Consider the following 7195-nt stretch of genomic DNA (forward strand, 5'->3'; position numbering starts at 1 on the left):
TTTCTTCTGGTGGGTTGTTTTTATTGTAAACATGCAGCTACTTTTAAAACCCGGAAAACCATGATAGCATCCTAAGAAGTGGGAATAAAACAATACAAAAAAGACAAGGAAAACCATGACAAAAAAAAAATCTAGAAGTCACTCTCCATCCTGGCAGCTTATTGGAGTTCTGCCCTTACTAATCAGCAGTGACAGAGCTCAGGTCCAACAATAATAGACTGGGTTTATCCAGGCAGTTGTAACCATGAGAAAAGGTGGGCAGAAAGTGGGCAAAATGGTTAAAAACAGAATTAATGTATTTGTTGTACTGGGTTACATACAGGCATCTGCATGCAGATGTATGTTATATCTGAACACATTCTTGCCTGCCCCAAAAAATTGTAAATAATTTGCTTCATTTGTTTATATCTCATGAAATAATAAAAATATACAGTTTGTGAAGAAAAAATAATCAGTCCTAAATACTTGATTAAAAACATCAGAAAATTATAAAGCAGAGGACCCAAGTGCAAGCATTCACTAGGAGGAGAAGGGCAAGCAGGGAGGTAAGTCCACTGTGTGGTGGATTTTCCATGTGATAAAAAAAATGGAGCTTCCCAAGAGGAGACACAGTGAGTGAAAGAAATCAAAGCTTAGCTGAGCTTCCAATACACTTAGCATGTATTTGGAAGAAAGATTTAAGTATAGGGTCCAGCAAGGACCGCACGTCCTCACGAAATCCCTGAGAAATCTATAAGGACATGAAGTGTAAGGACACAGAAAGGTCAAAAATAAGAGGACAGAAAAGTTTTGGGAAATAGTAAAATCAACTCATGTTCACATTATGCAAAGACAGTTACAAGGCAAGGCGTAGTACTGCAAACTGAGATTTTGTTAATAGAATGGTAATTGTAAGAATATACAACTATTTTACATATGTACCCAGCTAATAACAGGCAGGAATCATATAAGAGAAATGCTTACTGAAGGAGCCAATCTGTGGGGTGAGTGAACCCACAGTTATGATGGGAGCTGTTAATGTTTTCTCAATGAGTGATTGGTCACACGGAGAGCTGGAGGCAGTAAAGACGATGGAAAATTCAAGCAATCCACTTGACAGCAGACATGGCACCTAACAGTTGCAGAACAGACATTCCTTTCATGTGTTTGGAGAATATTGTGCAAAAGCATCTTGGACCACACGGCAGACAAAATTAACCTCACAGGACTGCGCTCTCCAGAGTACTTGCATCACTGTAGTGAGTTAAAGTTATTGAGAGGGAGCAGCAGTGACTCGGAAATGTTTGGGAATGAAACAGGGAAAACATTTCTTACTGACATATGGGTGAGAAGAACCCACACACCAAAGACTACCCCAGAACAGATGGGGCGTTCCATTTACATGTGGGTGGAAAACAGCTCAACACAAGTTTTAACAGAAATACATAATGACTTTATTCCTCACATTATTGGAAAAGGAAGCTATCAAAACAAAGTTTGTTGTTTGGGAACATAGATAGGTGTGAATTGGCTAAATAAACCCAAAGAATTGGGGAGGGGGGGATTATGAGAATTCAGTGAACTAAAAATCAAAGTCTGAAAAGGTAATAACACAAACACCGACTGAAATGAGTAAAATTGTGTGTGGGGGTGGGGGTGGGGAAGAGCAATAACATACTTCCCAGTTCAGGAAAAAGTGGGGCTGGATAAACTGGAAAAAGAACAGGGGTAATAGATACATTTGATGTTTTAAAAAACTAGAAAATTATGTTCAAGAAGTAACTCCCTGAGAACATGGACATCCATACCACAGATAAAGACAGTATTTGCTAAAGAGAAGACTCCTCCAGATGAAGTAAGGAAGTCCGCTACGTCCAACTTTTACTGTACAAGTGGGCGAAGCACATAACTAGGCATTTCACAAAACACATCATGAGGTAGCTGATAAAGCATGGAAAGGCTACTAACATCATTATAAATAAGAAGATGTGACCAGACCACCACAGAAACTTAGAATGAAAGGCATTGAGAGACAGTCCAGTTTCATCTTTGTTGCTGTGATCAAATATTCAGAACAGAAACAAATTTGGCTGTAATGAATTTATTTTGACTACAGTTATCGAGACAAAGTCCACAACAAGAAGGTATGGCATGCACTGTATGAGCACAGAGACAATCCCCACCCTCCATCTTACTGCCCCCAAAACACTCCCAACCCTACTGTCTGAGCCCCCATCTAATTTTTGCTGCAGGTTTCCTGACTTTTCTTCTACTCTTCTAGTAATAATGATACAAGGAGACAGAGACAGGCTCAGAATGGCTCACATCAGTGTTTCCCAAAACTATAAAGACTGGAGCATGCAATATCTACATTGACTCTGGGCTATCTTGCTATGCTACACTGCAGGAAAATTCTCAAAGGGTAAAAGGTAAAAACACAGGAGTCAAATTGAAAATATGTCCTCAATAGAATGGTGGGTGTAGCTGGGCAGTGGTGGCATATGCCTTTAATCTCAGTACTCAGGTGGCAGAGGCAGGCCAGTCTTTGAGTTCAAGGCCATGATGGTCTACAGAGTGAGGTCCAGGACTGCCAGGGCTACACAGAGAAACCCTGTTTTGAAAAAAAAAATTGTGGGTAAGCATGAAGGACATCTGAAGAACAACCCAAAAAGTAACTGATTCTTAAAGTGCCCTTAAAGAGGGGTCCTAGACCAAGCTACACTAAGGAAAGACAAGTGCATCTGTGATTATGATCTGATGATGCTATAATAGCTAGGGGTTAAATTCAGTCTGGGGTTAAATAGAAACCGTGGGCCATGTCAACTATCTGACAATGAAGGCGGTAATTTGTGTGAAACCATGTCCTTTTTTGTTGGAAGCACACACTGAATTTTCAAAGGAGCAATAAGTAGTAGTTGGGCTCAGTGAGCATGCCTGAACCTTCCTGATTCAAGTGGCTGGGACCAATGCATCTTCCTGCCTCCATCTCTTCTTGTACTGCCTACATATTTCAAAGCATCATATTACACATGATCAATATATACAACTTTCATTTTTAAATAAAAATTAGACTAGAAAAAAAACTAATAATTGTGTACCTAAAAGTGGTGAATGAGGCAATATTAAAAGTTTGAAAATGAATTTATGAAATTCCTAGGCAAATGGATGGACCTGGAGGGCATCATCCTGAGTGAGGTAACACAATCACAAAGGATCTCACACAATATGTACTCACTGATAAGTGGATATTAGCCCAAAACTTAGGATACCCAAGATATTAGATACAATTTGCTAAACGCATGAAACTCAAAAAGAATGAAGACCAAAGTGTGGACACTGTGCCCCTTCTTAGAATTGGGAACAAAACACCCATGGAAGGAATTACAGAGACAAAGTTTGGAGCTGAGACAAAAGGATGGACCATCTAGTGATTGCCATATGCAGGGATCCATCCCATAATCAGCTTCCAAATGCTGACACCATTGCATACACTAGCAAGATTTTGCTGAAAGGACCCAGATATAGCTCTCTCTTGTGAGACTATGCCAGGGCCTAGCAAACACAGAAGTGGATGATCACAGTCAGTTATTGGATGGGTCACACGGCCCCTTATGGAGGAGCTAGAGAAATTACCCAAGGAGCTAAAGGGAACTGCAACCCTATAGGTGGAACAACAATATGAACTAACCAGTACCCGGGAGTTCTTGTCTTTAGCTGCATATGTATCAAAAGATGGCCTAGTCGGTCATCACTGCAAAGAGAGGCCCATTGGACTTGCAAACTTTATATGCCCCAGTACAGGGGAACACCAGGGCCAAAAAGGGGCAGTGGGTGGGTAGGGGATTGGGGGGGTGGGTATGGGGGACCTTTGGGATAGCATTGAAAATGTAAACGAGGAAAATACCTAATTAAAAAAAAGAAAGTTCTTAAATATTCCTCCTATTCAGCTTGTCTATTATAGATATTTGCAAAGGGAAGAGACTTTATCAAGTCTATAAATAAAAAGAGAGAACCTGTATTTGCATCTTAATCTACCAATTTGAAGAAAGCATAACTATCTGACAACCATGTTAGACAGGGCAAAAGCATCAATATTCATATTGAAAAGATCTCAATTGGGCTAACAACTTGTTTTTGGATTCAAGTGAATTGGCAGCAAAAAAGAGATGAAGGAGAATCCACCTAACAAAGTCTAGGAAACATCACTCTGCTGTGTCTTCTAAATGGAATCTGATTTGAACCATAGATAGATAGACAGAATGATAGATAGATAGATAGATAGATAGATAGATAGATAGATAGATAGATAGATAGATAGATAGGTAGGTAGGTAGGTAGGTAGGTAGGTAGGTAGATAGATAGATAGATAGATAGATAGATAGATAGATAGATAGATAGATAGATAGACAGATATTTGTACGGGGGTGGGTGGATGGAGAGAGAGAGAGAGAGAGAGAGAGAGAGAGAGAGAGAGAGAGAGAGGCCCTGCTGGCTATGAAGGAAAAATAAAAATTTCCCAGTTTAACTGGCTCCCAGAAACTACAAAACTAAGCAATTCCTTCACCTGAATAAAGAGTGTATACTCTTTGAGCAACCCTCCTCATAAAACGCTCCTATTGCAAACATGGTGGCCAGGACTATGAAAAGAGAGAGAGAGATGACATGGATAAAGGAGGGGTGTGGTTCACAGTTTCAGGGTGCGTGAGCACTGCAGTTCATCTTCTCTTAGTAAATTACCCTTGTGGTTCTGATATTCTATGAAAAAAGAAGATGCTGCATCTTATTCTTTGTTGTTGATGATGGTGATGTTCTGGTTTTGTTTTTTGTGTTTTGCTTTTAGTTTTTTGTTTGTTTGTTTGTTTGTTTTTTGAGACATAGTGTTTCTGTTTATCCCCGTCTGTCCAAGCTGGCCTTGAACTCACAGATTTCCTCCTGCCTCCGTCTCCAGAGTGCTGGTATTACCACCATGCCTGCAGCGTACTCTTGAACTTGAACAACATAACTCTTATGGAGTGGCAACTGCATTGCACAAGCCAGCTCCACTCCCCTTTGAAGTGTGTTGGCTGCGATCCCTAGGCTTACCTCATGTTCCAGGGTACAGCCTGCTCCTCCTTCCGCTACGATTCTCATTCTGCCACACTTCATGCGTTGGAGCGTCACACGTTATAAGATCGGTTATACACAGGAATTGAGGGTGAGTCAATATCTCATCTGATCATCTGGACCCGGGGCTCGTTAGTGTGCCAAGGTGGATGGAGTCCTATGTAGGATCTTCCAGTTCTCTACTAGACTCCCCAGCCAGGAAGTCAAGGAGGTGCTGCCCTGCTTGATATGGAGATCAGTAAGGCTGTGGGTGAGGTGCTGTGCTTAAGAGGGATTATAAGGATTGAAACTGAACAAGAAATGCAGCAGAGGTCTTCCAAGGCACAATCTGAACTGGAAATTAGAAACAAGCCCCACTAAGAAGTCTCCTGAGATTGTGTAAAGGCAAACTCTGAATCACTGCACTGAGAGACAAGCAAGATCCTGGTGTGGTCCACTTCATCCTTCACCGAATGAAGATTTCATCAAGGAATGAAAATCTCACCCCACAACCAAGCCACGGATGAAGTCTGGGTAAGTGAGGCAGAGGGTGGGTATCAGGACACATGTTGCCTGTGCTAAGGCTTAGGACAAGGAACTTAAGACTCAGAACCAGTCAATCTGACTTTCCTTCTGTCCCCCTCATCTTATCTCCATCCTCCACAGCTGTAAGCATTGAGTTTCCCCCTTCTCATGCTTTGCTTTTCCTAATCTTAAATCCAGCCCTGCTTAAGCTTTCAGTGAACCAAGCTCCCCTCATTGTTCACTGGAAGCACTCTCTGGTGGCTCTGCTGTACTCATTTCTTCATTGGTTAAGTTTGGATCTGAATGTGTTTGCTAATAAATTAATAGCCTTATTGAGATAAAGAATATGTGCCACAGAAATTACCCACTTATTATAAAGACATCTGATTTAAAGATACATGGACACAATTTTGCATGAGCTCAAATTTTATTTCGTTTCTTTGGAGTACATACCTGAGGTGTGACTGGTCCTTTTTGAGATATATAGCTCAGGATGGCATCAGACTTGTGACCTACCCATCTCAAAATTCTGAATGCTATTATGTCTCATACAAAGAAACCATTTCTCAAATCTGTAGTCCTACCAGAGATGTAAATAATACCTATGTAAATAATACTCTATCAAGAATAGAACATGGATGACCCTAGCAGCCATATTGGAAAGTCTTCAACAAATATTAATGATGGGTCCCCAATTCCATCATAGATGGAGCCCCTTTCTTTAGCCTTCTCCCATCTATATAGTCTAGTGCCTCCCTGACGCCACCCCCTCCAGGCCATGTGCAATCAGTACCAAGTTCAGTTCAAGTGGCTAGGACTAGTGGTTAGACACTCTCTCAGGTGAGGACTCAATGACTCTCTCCACTCTTCTGTTAGGGAAGGTCAACAGTCCACAAGGTGGATGTGACCAACTCTTACAAACCAGCACAGCCAATCTGATGAAGACGGTAAAGGTAATGGTTGTTTTGTTGGAGGAGAGTGCTGCAAAACTGTAACAATTGACCAATGGCGTTTTCCATTGCACACATGAGCTCATAGCAACTGTGACCTGCACAAAATTGAGCCACCCAAAGCCTACATGTAAATGGGGAAGGGGATCATAAAGTCCCACTCCAGCTGAGAGCTACTGAAGGAGGGAATTAGGTTTCTTGCAGGATGCCCCTGAGGGACTACCCACGTCTCCATTGATGGTTCTACATGCAAGCAAGTAAAGACAGGATGAAATGGACTCTAGCTGAGAGAGACAGAGACACGGAGACAGACACAGGGAGAGACACAGAGAAAGAGAGCACACATGGGGTTTGGAGTAGAAAGCAATGCAAAGAATAATGGAGGGATTGCAATATTTTCCCCATGCTTTCTTATGACTTTACAGTCTGAGTGTTTGTTTGCCTCATCCTTCACCAACTTTGTAGTGTATGAGTCTTTCAGTAAGGCTTCAGATACACAAATTAACTATTGCTGCTTTGGATAATGGTATGCTAACATATGATAAACAAATACTACTTTAAAAATTGCTCAACAATAGAACCAAGTAGCTATACTCTAGAAGTCGCTTCCATGACTGGGATTTCCATCCCTGTGGTAATTATTTATAAAGGCTGCTCTC

At 41.3% G+C, this 7195-nt stretch overlaps 1 long non-coding RNA gene across 2 annotated transcripts in view; it reads right to left on the reverse strand.

Annotated features, from left to right (window-relative positions):
• Nucleotides 1-7195, reverse strand: part of Gm33136 — a 28179-nt gene that overhangs the window by 2684 nt on the left and 18300 nt on the right. Inside the window, exons 3-4 of one of the 2 annotated variants that reach the window (XR_003946770.1) lie at nucleotides 5062-7195; nucleotides 2550-2590 (exon numbers count right to left, since the gene is read on the reverse strand). The exon at nucleotides 5062-7195 is cut by the window's right edge and continues 379 nt beyond it. This is a non-coding gene — a long non-coding RNA (predicted gene, 33136). Of the gene's footprint in view, nucleotides 1-2549; nucleotides 2591-5061 lie in introns of those variants that run through there. The other variant, XR_003946771.1, reaches the window with a different exon arrangement.

Source organism: Mus musculus, chromosome 7 (genome assembly GCF_000001635.26).
Source record: "Mus musculus strain C57BL/6J chromosome 7, GRCm38.p6 C57BL/6J".
NCBI classification, from domain to species: Eukaryota; Metazoa; Chordata; class Mammalia; order Rodentia; family Muridae; genus Mus; species Mus musculus.